The sequence below is a fragment of the Python bivittatus genome, unplaced genomic scaffold (genome assembly GCF_059951505.1).
Source record: "Python bivittatus isolate LINGU-HERP-01145 unplaced genomic scaffold, Pbiv_v1 ctg000070_np1212, whole genome shotgun sequence".
Classification (NCBI taxonomy): Eukaryota; Metazoa; Chordata; class Lepidosauria; order Squamata; family Pythonidae; genus Python; species Python bivittatus.
In genome coordinates, this window is record NW_028277034.1 from 6,401,027 (window position 1) to 6,417,257 (window position 16,231).

Sequence of the window (16,231 nt, forward strand, 5' to 3'; positions counted from 1 at the left end):
AAAGGAAGCTTAAGAAATTCTAACAAAACTTATTAAATGTATGGAATTGAGGTGCAACTTAGAACTCCAATGGCGTTGTATTACAATTCATTCCCTGCAAAATCATTCTACTCTGCTTAATTAGGTAGGCTTTTGCTTTCAGTTAATAGATCTTATATTAAGGGATACCTACAACATCCACTTGTGCTTTTTTTCCAAATTGTAATTATTTGGTAAAACACTGAAGGCACTTCTCTCCCACACTGTGAAAAATCATAACCCAGACCTATCAGGTCTCCATTTCCTTTTGACCTTGGCCAACTATAGAGTAATTATAGCTTTTGTAAAATATGTGGGCACAATATAATAAGGTAGTCATACTAACTCAAACATTACATTGTTTTTCTGCTTCTTTCCTTAATTTCAAGGAACACAGCACATTCACCCCAGGACACAAGGAAGTATTTCTATTGTTTTGTTTTGACACAAACAGCTGGCTGCCACTGTTCTTTTGAAAAATCAGCATAATCTAAGGCAAATATGGCATGTTAGTGGAGGCAATAATTGAATCTGGGCTTATCTTCAAGAATTTGCTGAATGAAATTTAATATACTCCATATTAAAGATAATTGGTGTGCACAGCAAAGTTGCACTAGATAATGCTGTCTGCTATAAAATAATAGTAAGGTTCTGAAGAGAATATTTTCTTGTATCTCCTGGTCTACGCTGGTGACTCTCCAATGAACTGTTTTTTGTTTTTTGGTCTCTAACAAAAGTGCATTACTTCCCAGGATGGCTGCATTAAAAATAGGCCGCATATTTAAACATCTATGGACATAAACTGGAGTACTTACATTACCATTGATTGCTTTGCCACTTAGCTGGCTAATATTCTTAGCTCCTGTTATGGTACCTCAACTTACTTATGCAGCTGTTTGCATAGAACTACACCAGTGGCTAAATGGGAAAGCTATGAATGCTAATGGGTTCAACTTTCAGACAATTAAAATGTGACGGTGATAACAGCCTAGACGGGCAGATGCTACAAATACTGGGAGCTGAACATGCAGCTGTTGGGTGCAAAGTTTACTAGGCTAGTTATGTTACAGGCACGTCAATATCAAAAATGATGGTACAAATGTATCATACCCCAAATCCTTCTATGTGGCTACCTTCTGAAGAACTTTCCAATATCTTGCTACCTGCATGCAGTATGAGGCCAAACGGGGTGTTTTGTGTTGGTTAGATGACTAACAGTGATCTTTGAAATGTTTCTCAAAACTGTAAAAGATGGTTACATAATCTTTTTCTGGCCAAGAAGGATGGATGGATGGATGGATGGATGGATGGATGGATGGATGGATGGATGGATGGCATGCTGTGGGACAAAACTGGCTAAGGTAACCATAAGAAGTGCAAGTCTAGGGAAACATATTGATTTATTTGTTGTATTTATATGCCCCTTTTTTTTTCCTGGTAGGAGCTAAAGGCAGGTGTGTGGGATATAATCTGCCTTGTTTCTAGTCCCAGAAAAATTCTGTGAGGTAGGTTAGGATAAAGAGAGTTTCTGGCCCAAAGTCACCTAGTGACCTAAAAGGTTGAGCGGGGAGTTCAACCTGGATCTCCTCAGCCCAGGGCCAGAGTTTTAACTACTACATGACATTAGCTATAATAAATTAATGATATTAAATCAATTCAGTATAGACTACAATTACTCTTCTTGTATTTAATATTTTTCCTTCTGTTGCATGAAATATTTCAATTTTGATAGTAACCTTTGGAGATGCTCTAGATACCCTCTGGAGGCTGTATTACAGGTAGACCAGTGCTCTAAAACCACCTCTCTCAGATTTGGGAAAAAGCCTTCCAAAGAAGACATAAATATGTTTTTGCTAGGTGGGAATCCTCCCCACTTAAAATGTTTGGGTACATCTTTTTTAGCCTGGCAAGTATAATGTACCGAACAAATCTTTCTTGCTATACTGGCAGAGTTATATTAGAGATGGGCTTCTGGTTGACTGGTTTTATTGTTTTAGGGCAATGTTCCTCAACTTGCCACTCTATAGACCAGTTGCACTACCATTTCCATATGTTGGTTGGAACACGTTGGTTGGAAAAGTCTATTACAGAGTTTTAAACTGGCATAATTTACCTTGATCCCTTAAAAATATTACTTTTCAGCTGTATGGTTTTTATAGAAGCAATATGTGGGTTTGGGGGTTATTTTTGGTGAGTCAGTGGTGATGGTTGTATAACATTAGCTACAAGTGAAGCCACAAGAATGGAAATGATATATCACCCTTCTCTCTACTGACATGTTTCCAGTCTTAAGAGCTTTTACCTTCCAGTGGTATAAATGGATCTTGGAAGTAAAATATTTCTAAAACTCAACCAAACAGACCACAAATATCATATTCTTTTAAATGCAAATAATAATTCTTTTTCACCCATTAAATGTTCCTTTCCATGGCCTCCATGGAAAAATCCACACTTTTACTATTGGACACTCATCATCCAAAGGAAGAGGAGATTTGGCATGAGAAGGAGACTCTGGCTGACAGTTCAAACTAATGCTGTGCAGAAAAAATATTGACATTATTGACATTAGTTTTTATTGAACTTAATGAAAACAATTACTCTTAAAATGTGTTTCAAGGTGAAAATAATTTCAGTTAAATTCTCATGGGTACGGTGTGATTTTCTTGCACTTATTTGATTAAAAGGTGGTCTAGGTATGTGTGCAGTTATTATGGTTTTTACTGTATAATGATCTCTATTAAACTTCTATGGCTTCCCACATTTTCAGTAAATCCCAAAGGAAGCCCTGGTAAGGGATCTTCTCTCCTGTGGGATTTTTCAGATTAGGAACTGTTCCTAATGGATGAACTATGAAGACTACACAGTTATGAAAAGAAATGTAGCAGAAAACAATAACACTTAGCAGTAGGATTGTCTCCAAAAATAAGTTCCAAAAACACAACCCAGAGAAACTTTTCAAAAATCTCTGAGGGTTCCTTACAAACAGTACCTGAACTCCTCCACAATGGCACATCACCACTGAAATACCTGAGACTAAAGTAGAAAAATAAAGCCAATTTATGGATACTGTATCTGTGGCAGAAGGTATTCAAAAGTCAAAATGGTGGCTCCAAACATGCAGTCAAAGCTGCCATCTTAATCTTTTCTATCCCCCCATGGAAGCCTGGGCATTAAGGACAGAGCAGAACGTTAAACAGAATTTAACAGAACAGCCAACCTCAGCACCCTCCACTTCAGTTGAACATTAACATAAGCTCAAAAACACCACCAAAATAAAAGAACTTTAAAAACAGCCTGAGACTAAAATACAAAAATAAATAACTATTATTCATAGAATAGTTTTATGAAACTGGAGAAGAGATTTTGCAACAGAAGCATTTGCTAAAATAAATATACCCCCCTCCCATGCAGGTATCATTAAATCTAGTAAATATTGTAATAAGATTCAAAAGTACATGCTTTCTGTTTTTTTGTTCAAGTTATACAGGTAAATAAAATGCTCAGATTAGTGTTAAAACATTTAGCAATGAAAACCAAACAGTAGCAGAGTCTAATCATTTTCCTATACAAATATCACCCTATAATGGTTGTTATAGATATTTTAAAAAGTCTTGCAATCTGTTCGTATCAATATAATTCTGAATGTTATTTGTAAATAAATCATTGCTGTCCATATATTCATAACATGAAATAGATTCATAACATTTACTAATATAAATCTTGGATTCTATGGTCTATTTCTCTGGGCAAATTGTTAGTTCAGGGATTTATTTATTTATTTATTTAATTATCTGGCATAGAAAATTACTTCTCAAAGAATCATAAATGCTGCTGTTTGCAACTGAGCTCTACAGCACCTCTGAAGGCATCTTATTGGATTGCATCTAAAGACAAATAGTGTATTCACACAAGAAATATCCACTGGTAGAATCAAGCTTCTATACGTGCTTTGGTTGTCAACACTTCCCTGCTGAGATGAGGATAGCACATTTTGTACTGTGCTACTGATCTGAAGGAACTACCTCTTGATTTACCTGTATTGGACAATTTCCACCCTGTCTCCAACCTATCCTTTCTGGACAAAGATGTGGAGAAAGCGGTGGATATTCAGTTTAAAGGATCCTAGAGGAAATAGATTATCTAGATCTTGTTTAGTCAGGATTCAGGGTTGGTGACAGAAACAAAGTTTGTTGCTCTAATAGCTAAACTTCTTTGAGAATTGGTTAGGGCTTGTATGACCCTCCTAGTCCAATTATTTCAGAGGCATGATAGCTTGCTGAACTGCCTGAAAGGATTGGGAATGAGAGGCAGCATTTTAGGTGGTTCTGCTACTATGTGAAAAGGAGTGTTTAAGCTAGTTGTCATAGGGGATGAATAGTCAAGACCTTGGTTGCTCTACTGTGGAATACTTCATGGCTTGGTCCTATCCCCTATATTATTTAACATCTGAATGAAGCTGATGGGGAAAAGTGTGGGTTTGGGTTGAGATGTCTTCAGTATACTAATGACACTCAATAGTACATTGTTCTCCAAGCTGGTTATCTAGAAAAAAATAGTGGTGGTGGTAGTGGTGATGATGATGATGATTGCCCAAATCCATACTTACTCTGGGTAATTCACAGCATAAAAGCAAATAAAAACTATACATACAATCAAAGTATAAAACATTAAACAAGATAGTGAATCTGGTCAGCAACAACAAAACAGCAAGATTCTCCAACCATCTTAGCCCAAGGCCTGGGAGAAGAGTCAGGTCTTTCTGATTACTGCTTGTTCAATGAAACTCTGGGAAGGGAACAAAATGTCAGGATTTCTTGGAAATTTCCCTACATTTTATCCTCTCCTGGTATTCAGGAAGGTCCTAAATATAGTTTTATTCCAATGGAACTTTGGCTCATAAATATTATTTATTTTATGTTGTTTATAATATTTTTTTCTTCTTCTGTTTTTACCTTGTATATTTCCCAGAATTCTAGTGCTTTGGTGTAGGATGCAAAACTTGCCAATAAATAAATAATACACTGGCATGTATTATAAAGAATGTTATCTTTAACATTCACTTCACCTGCACACTTATAGCACTTTACTCACACTGTTTTATCTGGGGTTACTCACTTTGAAGGGTAGTAGGGATATGGGTAGGGAAGATGAGCAAGAAACAACTATAATTACTAGAATGCTATTGTAGCATGGAGAAGCCATGCTTTGTGACCATGATGCAATTAATGGTTTGCTGTACAAGACCCAGCCAAGAAGCTTCATATGCAAACTGTCCCTCTAAACCAGTGTTTCTCAACCTTGGCAACTTTAAGATGTGTGGACTTCAACTCCCAGAATTCCCCAGCTAGTCTTGCTGGCTAGGGAATTCTGGGAATTGAAGTCCACACATCTTAAAGTTGCCAAAGTTGACAAACACTGCTCCAAACCATACAATGCATTAAAGACAAAACAAATTCATCAATGCATTACCCTCACTACGAAACTGTTTCTGCCTGAACCTGTCTCCGAAGAAGCTAAGGCTTTTTCCCAGCCTTGAAATCTACAAACAAACCACCATGCCAACAGTGTTCCCATTCTCACTTTGCAGAAAACACCCAAATAGGCAAAAGAGAGAATCAGGGATGACCAGTTCATGTCTGTTTTTTTATGCTAAGAAGGCCTATTGAGTGCCCAAAGGCACCTTAAACTCACAAATTGGTATTGTATCTTTCTTTGAAAGGGTCTGATATTTCACACAGCCTGCACACCACTCTACAAATGCCTTGAACAAAAGAGACAGAGAAAAAAAGCTGCTGTTACTTTAATAACTTTTGTATATATACATAAGAAGGCTTAAGTGTTTAACATACGGTTCAGAACTGCCAGTTTACCTTCTGTCGTTTAGTCTAGTCAAACTCTTTACATCTCAGCAACAAAATTAAAACAGATAGTCAGATGCCAATTTTTAGGTAATGTAAAGAAACATAATGCATTTCCCTTTTGAATATGATTTCATTTCCAGCTTAAGAAAAATAATTGAAAAATAACACTAGCCCACTTTGATGGCTAAGAGAACTACAGAGATCAAGTTCAGTTCAGTTGGGGAAATTTGTTTAGAATACAAGGAAGGAAGGAAGGAAAGTATTCAAAATACAGGATAAGTATCTGATGCTACTGTCACATACATTTTAACATGCCATTCAATTAGAACAGATTATTGGATGAGAAATACTAACAGCTCTACAACTGGGTTCACCCTTTAATATGAAGGGTGAAACATTTTCATGGTTAAGATTCTTTTGATTTCTTTCTTTTTTCCCCCCTCCTAATGGTAACAACATACTTAGTGCCATTCCCTGTATTTATTATTAACATAAAATTGCCAACTCAAGGCTTGGCCACAGCATTCTAATCCTTATATCAGAAGGCTTTTTTCCCCTTGAGATAAGAATAATATCTGTTTTCAGGAGGACAGCAACTGAGTGTTCTGCAGAATAACTGTTAATATACAGAGCCATGCTACATTTACAACTCTGAAATCAAGTGACAACTCACTCAGCTGCTGTAGATACAACACACAATGCTGAAGTATTTTTTCCTGATACTTTTTATAATTTGCAATTGTTGGGTACACTGTGAAGGTCAAATGCTGTTACATATACATGCAAATATTAGGCTCTTCCTATCATGTTACTTTTTGTTTTGAACAAAAATTATTTTCTTATACATGCCAAACTCATTCCGTTGTCATTGACCAACTTTTTAATGGCAACTCAGTTTTAACTCTCTTGCAGCTGTTTACTGGTTGCAATAAATGGCAAGTTTTAGCTGGATAATATTTTGTGTGTGCTGCTGTTTGCTGACAGGCTAGTTTACTTTAGTATCTTATTCTGTTTTAATGTTGAGCTTCATGTCAGTTAAACTGGAAATTTCTTAACAGAAATGTGTTAATGCACTTTAAACGGGGACATAAGTTAGTTGCATGACTCCATTTATTAATTATTTATTTATTTATGTATTTATTTTTATTAGTCCAATTTATATGGCCACCCATCTGTCTAAGAAACTCTAGGCCAGTGTTGTCCAAACTTGGCCACTTTAAGATGAGTGGACTTCAACTCCCAGAACTCCCCAGCCAGCCATGGGGAGGCATGAGTCCACTCATCTTAAAGTGGCCAAGTTTGGACAACACTGCTCTAGGCGGAGAACAAAATAAAAACAAAGATTTTCATTAAAACAAAAAAACCAACTAAAACTGCATTGAGGCTCAGTAATGAGTTAATATATAATATATTAGCCAGGATTGTAGCTGAGACTGTTTTTCTTCCTTTTTTATTTTTCAGTGAATGAGGTACTATAGATAACAAACTGCATGGGTCAATAGTAGGAGTCATCATTGTGAGGTGACTATTCTGAATTTACAGCTCCAGAAAGCTAGACCGTCAGTAGCTCTAATTTTTCAGACCATGTCACAACAACTCTGTGTTTAGACTCAAATGGGCCTTAAACTAATTTTAAGATATTCTGCTTCAGCTGTTTATACTCATAATTTGGAATAACTATTTCATTCTTTAGTGTAGCACCCTAAGAATAGTGACAGGATTATAATTTGTGCTAAATAAACATCATAAATTAAAGCAGCCAAATTGAAGTATCAAAATATTTAGAGCTGTACTGCACCACAAATAGGGAAAGAGAGAGAGAGGGAGGGAGAGAAAGAAAGGGAAGCAAAGAATATTATGCTGTTTGCATAATTTTGTTTCAATGTTTAGTGGAATTAAATGGTAAAAGTACCATGCAAATAATTGGATTGTACTCATATTAATTATATTTAAGTTTAATTATATGAAAATCATATCTTCTCTTCCCTCCCACCCAGTTTGGCCTCTGACATATCACACAAAAGCTAAGTATAGCCCTTAACCTATAAAAAGTTGTGCACATCTGGAGTATAAATGCAGACCTATACAACCCCATCGCAGGAATGCAAGAAAATCACCCATACAAACTTACACAAGCACACACACATATCTGTTGCTACTGCTTTAATGCCTTAAAGGGCAAAATTGTTTGCCCAAAGTTTCCTTGCATATGTCAGTTCCAGAGATTCTTATCTAACAGGAAGTTGGTTTAGCTCGTGATGGCTTGGAGCCTGAAGTGGCTTGAACATGACATGACATAATGTAATGGCATGTCAAATAACTGATAATTTCTTTGCTTGCTTTTTACTTCCAGGATACTGCTTCTCTCTCCATGAGCGCAAGTGTGAAGGATATAATTCTACTAGATTAATTACCTTGGTTTTCACAAAGGAATTTAAGGCCTTTTCAGGTATGGCTCTGAAACTCCTCAAATGAGAACTTGTATACAAAAAACTGATTTCAGACTTCCTAGGGCTGAGAGGGAGGGCCTGGCTCAAAGTCACCCAGCTGGTTTCTCTGCCTAAGGCAGCACTAGAACTCAGTTTCCCAGCTTCTATCCCAGTACCTTTAACCCAGTGTTGTCCAAACTTGGCCACTTTAAGATGAGTGGACTTCAACTCCCAGAATTCCCCAGCCAGCATGGCTGGCTGGGGAATTCTGGGAGTTGAAGTCCACTCATCTTAAAGCGGCCAAGTTTGGACAACACTGCTTTAACCATTACACCCAACTGAATATATAAAGAACCTGAAAGAACCAGGATTAAAGTTATGCAAACTTTTAATGGGGTTGTTCAATGAAGTTGGATCACCTCACCCCATCAGAATAGGTTTACAAATCAAAGCATCAGTTCCCTTTACTGTAGCAAATTAAACCAATTGTCTGGTTCAGCACAAATCCTCCCTAAGTTCTTTGTCTGACAACAGGATGCTGGTTCCTTTTTTTCCTCCTCATCCCTACTACCTTTGCTTTCAAAGAGGGACAATGAGAATATTTCAGAAACATTATTCTGATGAAACCCTTGAAACCGAACAGCATTTATATCATTTACATGTCTCTACTTGTAAAATCCACCTATTCTAAGCCCACTCTGTCCAAAAAAAAAAAAGGAGATACAGCATTTTAATACTTCTGTATTACAGGCTAATCTCTTTTATTTTTCTTTTTTTAATTTACATGTGAAGTAGCTCAAATCATACTGGTTCATCCTCAGATCTTGAATCAAACCATGTCTTCTTCAAATCTCAAGTGTCCAATTTGAACTAAATCAGGGATGATTCACAAAAGTCTTAAAGTGCATGCCAGTTTTCAAAATTTTTCAGCTCTCCTTTGAATTTCGTAAAAGAAAAACAATGAATATATGCATATTGTAGGAAATTATGGACAGAATTGCCTACATCAGAGAAGATATATACCTGACATATGCAGTATTAGTAGGGAAAAATGGACATAAGAAACAGAGAAAAGAGAATTTTTAAAAATGTTTACAGTAGGAAAAGTGCACACACGTATTTTTTTGTTTTTCTGGAAAGGAAAAAAAAGACGAAAAACAGGGAGGATTTTGTCAAATTCTGTCATAAATAGAATAGGCAGAATAAGGGTGCAATAAAAGCCAAACCTAAAAAACCACCACGGTCCCATTCCAGGGCTATGCCAAACCCAGTCAAAATTGGTTGATTCTTATTTTAAAAAGCAAACAAAGCAAAAGCAACAAAACTCTGATTTGGTCCGTGAATATACAGACATGGCCTCAAGTGACGAAAGGGCGGTTACCAACCAGAAGGGCACATCATTCCCAGATTCCCAGTTCCAATTCAGAAAAGAGCCATCCTTTAACTCTTCTAGCAATAAAAAAAAACATAAAGTCATAGGTCTGCCCTTTTTATTTGTAAGGAATATTCTTCCTGATTAATGTAAAAACTAAAGTCCATTTTAAGTCGAGCTTGACTGTTAATGAATTCATAAGCATATCCACATAGTTTTCTGGGCAACAATATGGAAGCCATATGTCACTGTCTTCTTCTGGATATTTTTTGACTTCCCAGTCTAGCTTACAGGCCTGGGATTCCCTGGAAGTTTCCAATCCAAGTACTAAGCATACTCAGCCTTGTTTAGTTGCCAAGCCTAGGCAAGGTTAGCATAACCAAGGAATAAACACTTCTAGGAATGATTAACAACATGCAAAAGAAGGTCTGAAGAAGACCTTTACTTAAAAAAAATATATTGTGGGAATTGTTTTTTGAGACTTGTTTTTAAAAACTCAGAAATCAAGGCCTTTTGTGTAGCTGCTGTTGGTCAAGAATGGTCTTCCCTTATGCTGGAATATTTTAAGGAAATGTATTGGGTGGAGTTGATATTTGAATGTAGTAGCCATGCAGTTTCTTAAGGTCTGAAGAAGGGCCATATGTGTACAGCATTAAGCAATGCTGCGATTGTTCCTTTCTCTTTCCTCTCCTGGTCTCTTATGGCAGACCTTATGACTGAGGAAGTATGGCATACTGCCACTCACAAATTAATATTTTCTGACTCGTATATTGTAAAAACCCTATGGAGGAGATACCTGAGCCTATCAGGAAAGCAGAGCCTGGGAATGGGCTGTAAACAATGGAGTATGTGGTGTTACATAGTTTAAGGAAATCAGGGAGAGAATTTATTTATTTACTCCCTGCCTTTTCCTACTTGGAGTGACAGGACCTCATGGAACTGACTCATGCCCTTGTCACCATTCCTCAGGGAAACTACAGTGCTCTCTACATGGGCCTGCTTAGGTGTTGGCTGGCAAATGCCAACATGAGCATGTGACCCCAGGCTTCTGAGTGCAATTCAAATACTGGTTTTTACCGTATAAAACTCCATCTGGCTTTACACCAGGAGTCTCTTCTCCAGCTAGTTTAAAGCCACCTAATCCATATGTCCCAGAAAAAGCTGCTCATGGCTTCCCACTCTTTTGAAGCTCTTTTGAAGGAAAAGAATATTTTTCCCTTGGTTTCCCTGCATTATAAGAAGAGCCTCCCATTGGAAATGTGGTCAGCCCTAACAGTGCTGGCTTTACACAAGTTATTAAAAACTGATCTATTTCAGACAGCCTTCAGCATTTACAATGTCACTGTTGATTTACTGGTGGGTATGAAAACCAGGGACAAAATCTGCAGTTCTTAGAACCATTCCAAGACCTTCTGTGCAATTTTCAAGTTCAAACAATGCAGAAGTAATATTATAGTAGTAAATATTAAGAATATTATGAAGGAAAAAAATGAACAACACTGTGAGAGTAGCAGCTGTACAGCCTGGCCAAGTATAACCATTTCTCACCATTTCCATTTCAACTAATGTTCTCCACAGTCTCTGTAGCTGCTATACAGATCACCCAAACCAATGTTTCCAGGATCAAGGGAAGGCCTGTAATTCAATGATCCAGCCTCTGGGTTATTTATTTATTTGTATGTGTGTGTACATATGTATTATGTGTGTTTAATTTATATGACTGCCTGTCTTATAGTAATGATTGTCCACTCCAGATAAGCTATAGAAGATGCTTCCAGGTGAGTTGCTATTTATCTGTGTAATCAATATTGTACTTGATGGACTAGGCACTGACTTTGTATAACACAATTTCCACGTCCTATTCTAAAACACAAAATACTTTTCATGACAAAGTTATGAAGAGAGTAGGATCCAATATATTCTTAAGACCATTGTACTTTGTAATATTCTATCTGTCACAGAACATTACACTAAACATCAAAGTGTGGCAAGAAAAACAGACCTATCTGGTTACTATGTGCCTAAATTATACATACACCCTACAAACCAACTGAAAAAATCCTGTGGTTGCTCATGCTTGTGAACAAACCAGATGCATAAGTGATTTGGTAGATATGTTTTTTTCCTTTTCAAAAATGCTTGTGGAACCAGGCAGCTACAAGGTGGATTTTGCTGCAGATTTCTTCTAAGAACTGCAAAGGCTGGAATTCTGTCTCCTTATGATTACAGGAGCTTTGTTACTAATTTCAGTAAGAAGGCTGTTTAGATTAGATTCACAGTTCTGATATCATTTAACAACAGAAGATAAGATCTATGGAGATAGGGATTCCTGGCACCACTAGGTTAGTCTGTAGCCCTATACAAATTACTGATATCCTTGAGTGCTTTGATTTTCATCGTGTTTTGTAATCATTTCAAATACTGTGAAGCAGAGACACCTTCATCAGGATGTTGTCTACTAGCATTTCACTTTGATACTGAAAATAGAGGCTGTAAAAAGGGTGTCCTTCATGGCAGAAACATTCAACAATGGCTTAGCTAATTTATTGGAAGGAGGTCAACTTTATACAAGCTTCTTAGATATTCCGTATTTCAGAGTCTTTTAAACTATAATAAATTTAATAAATACTATTATTAATAATAATTCTAGTTCATACCTTATCTGTTTAATATTGAACATGATAATAAAAAGTTCTCATTTGTGGCAAAAATAACAAGATTCTGAATAACAGAATGGTTTCATCCATTGCTACTTTCTGGTAATATAGAATAGCCTTTCCAATTTTGTATAATCTAGATTATCTCAAAAATATAACTAGGAGTTATAGTCCAACACATCTAGAGCCTACGAGGCTGGGAAAGGCTGGTATTCCATTTTTGTGGAAGAGCTGAAGAAAAAAAAAAATCATTATTCTGCTTACATGTAAATATAACTTAGTAAGTTAGGGCTATCTATAATTCAGAAATTGTGATGCAATTAGATTAATTGATGGGCTTTGGGATTTGGAAAAGAAAGGCATGGAGAGCTTATTCACACCACTCTGTGTGAGTACCCAGGGTTCAAGCTTTTGCCTTTGTTGACTACATGCATGCATTAATTAATTTCATACAGTATAAATTTTATGAGGTAGAAGTTAGAAAAGTTAACTTCCAAAAGCATAGTTTTATACTGAACGGCTTCATCGTAGTACATGACAATTTCTCAAAAGCAAGAGTGAGACAATTGATTTCTTTCCCTCTCTTCATTTTTCTTTCTTTCAATAATAAAATGACATATTATTATATCAAGCTTTGATAATAGCTCTCTGAAGAGTCATATTCAAAATCCAATATCAAAAACAGAATCACACCTATATTTATGAAAAGTACATTAATTTCCTTTTGGGAAATGTACTTTCTGTTCATTTCAGCTTCCATGCAAATCAGCATAATGATTAATTGAAATCTAGCATCAACATGGTATGGTTAGCGAGGAAACATTATGGCACCGGGGAGCCCTAGTGCATTGTATTATCTGTCACATGTTGTGTGTTAGTAATGGATATAATTCTGCCAACTGTAAAATAAATCAAGCAGTCAGGACACATAAGGGCAGTTCAAAGCAGAGAGAGTACCTACTTATAATTAAAACACAGCTGCCATTGAGGGCAACATATTAAGGGAACAAAATCCATTTATCCATCTCATAAACCTTGTTCTCCTGTGTGCATTAGCACAGTATTAAGGATCCAATTATAAATGTTGCAGCAGTGTTAGCTATAAATGAGGAACTTCAAACAGGACTCTATTAACTTCTTAATTAAAGCACCAATTTCAAACAAAGGGATTTTTAAAGCAAAAAAAAAAAAAGCATCAAAGAAACTTCAAAATCATTTATAGAGCATTCCTCCCACCACTGTTATGGAATGCCATTGAAAAAAGTGTATCCATGCAAGCTACTTGAGCAACTCTCACTATTTCCCATGTACTATAGATTGCCATAATCACATTATTAACTTTATCATTAAGGATAACAAAAAGCAGTACGAAACATGCTGGCCTGCAAAGTGCAAAATCCATAATTGGATGATACCCTCTTCTGTGATATTTTGGTTGATTTTAATTACCTAACTATGAAACTTGGACCATTACAAATGTGGGATGTGAATGGAAATTTGTAATGCTCCAGGATCAAGGGCAGGAAGTACTTGGTCTTCCTAGAGGAAAACTACCTAAGGGAATCATGTGACATTGTTCACTTTTCCAAAACTATCTTAGTCTATTTCCAAAAAAAGAAACAATGAGGATTCTGGACAGTGCTAGCATTATTTCTACAAGTATGAATGTGAACTATGCTCATTTTAAACTTACTGTATACACTGACTGCAATCTTTCCATTGTATTGCCATTTAAGTCAGCATAACTTTATTTCTGCCTCTGCTCTCAGGTACCTGCCTATTAAGGATAATTATTTGTACAACTGGAAAATTTTGTTATGCTCCATCAAAGCTTTATACTGACCTATGTTGGGATTTCATTTTCCAGAATTATTAATGATCATGTTAGCTGGAAAGTCGAGGAATTATATTCCCAATATAACTGGAGGGTATCAAGTTGGAGAAAGCTGCTTTATGCCAGAATAAATGTGCTAGTTTTAAAAGACTCACAAGGTGTTGTTCTGTTTTTGCAGTTCATTCTATAAGAAGTTAAGAAACATTTACATGTGTATATTTTTCCTGGCTGAAGAACATCTTCAGATAACTGAACGGAATGTTAAATGTGCTTATATACATTTTTATTGTGTTGAAGAATATGCAGAGCTGTATCCATCAGCATGATAGAAGGGACTATGATTTGTTTCTTACAAATATGGTTAAATAACTTGAACTGAAAGGCATCCTTTTTGTTTGTTTGTTTGTTTGTCTGTGCAAACAAGAGGCTGTCTTCCAAAATCATTTGTCAAGAAAATTACAAAGTATTGATTAACTAAGATGCATGCATACCATTGATTGATTGGGAGGGAGGGAAGAAGAGAAAGTGAGAATTAAGATGATTGATAAACATTTCTTAAATAGCAGTAGAATTCTAAAAGCTATCCAACCTGGTACATCAACATATGTCGTGCTGTATGCACACATGTACATGAATATTTGAGATCTAAACTGAATCTTTTGTGAATCCAGACTTTTTTTGGATAATTCCAAGTATCAGTGTTAGGAGAAAGAATTCTTTCTTAATTATAACATAGTCTTAGTTTAGATTGACCAATCTCCACGTGCTCATGCCTTGATTTAGAGAAGACAAGTTGCCCCTTTCTCTGCTGCTTCCAAAGAACCAATCCAAAGTGTGATAACTCCTTTGCTATAAACCTTTTTGAAATGTCCACTGCCAAAATCTGTCAGGAAGTAGCTTGCCACCCTGGAAATGGCTGCTTATAGTCATATATTACAAATCCTTCTAGATACTATCTGAACTTGACTTGGATTTTTTCTATGGCAACCACAAACAACTGGTGTGTGTCAAAGAGAAAAGCTTAAAAGTCTTTCCTGAAGCTCTCATTACTATTTGTCCAGTATTTATAATGCTCTGCTGAAAATGCCTACCATTTTATCTTTCTCAATAATTCTTAGTTTCCCTTCATTTGCTTTGCTTTATTTTTCAAATAGGAACAAAATTTTAGTAAAATTCTCATTGATAAGGATGCCATTTTTGAATTATGAGGTGATTGATGGATATCTTTTTCAATCCAGGGGTCCCTAGTTTTATGACTTCTCAGGCATCTTTTAAATCCTGTGGAAATACGTGATAGAGCATGAACATCCAGGTTAAAAGAATGATGGATAAGAACAACAACCACAGATAGCTAACTTAGTTTTTCTAACTAAGCTAGAAAAACACTAACACAAGAAATTCTCAACCACCTTTAGCACTTAGATAAAAGAACAGAAGTTTCTGTCACAGGAGAACTGGAAACTGGAAGGAAAAAAAGCCAATTTTTGGTGTTGAGTATTAAAAATATTAAAAACTGGTATATGATTTTGAAAGCCCAATTACACATGGAAACAAGAAGAGAACACTGTGGGCTAATTACTTTTGTGTTTTCTTTGTCCTTAATGCTTGGTGAAGTTTGACACCAATTATACTTACTTCCAATGAATATATTCAGACTATTATTTCATCTCAACACTGACTCAGTTGTGGACATCATGGCCTTAACATCTGGCTAATTTGGTGAATTTCTTACCATCTCAGCCTGTTTTTGTAACAGCTGGCCTGATTAAAAGTTCTAAAAAACTTAAATGTGTGCATACCCTTTTGGTCATTTATCCACTATAACTGAATTTTAGATTTTTTTCCCTCCTAGATCAACCTGGTTATACTTGCTTTATCAGATTTTAGAGCTTATTTCATTATTAATAATTATTCTGTGCTGCTTGTGCCAAGGGTCCATTAAAGCAGAGAAATATCATATGCAAAGACCTAATTGTCTTAATAGATAAAGGGATTAGCATGGAGGTAAATGAGCTTAGCTGTCAGAACTTATCCCAGTTCTGTACAAAGTAGTCGGCACT

At 36.1% G+C, this 16,231-nt stretch overlaps 1 long non-coding RNA gene across 4 annotated transcripts in view; it reads right to left on the bottom strand.

The window, feature by feature from the left end:
- Positions 1–16,231, bottom strand: part of LOC148216833 (uncharacterized) — a 91,832-nt gene that overhangs the window by 25,839 nt on the left and 49,762 nt on the right. The gene's annotated exons all lie outside the window — the stretch shown is intronic.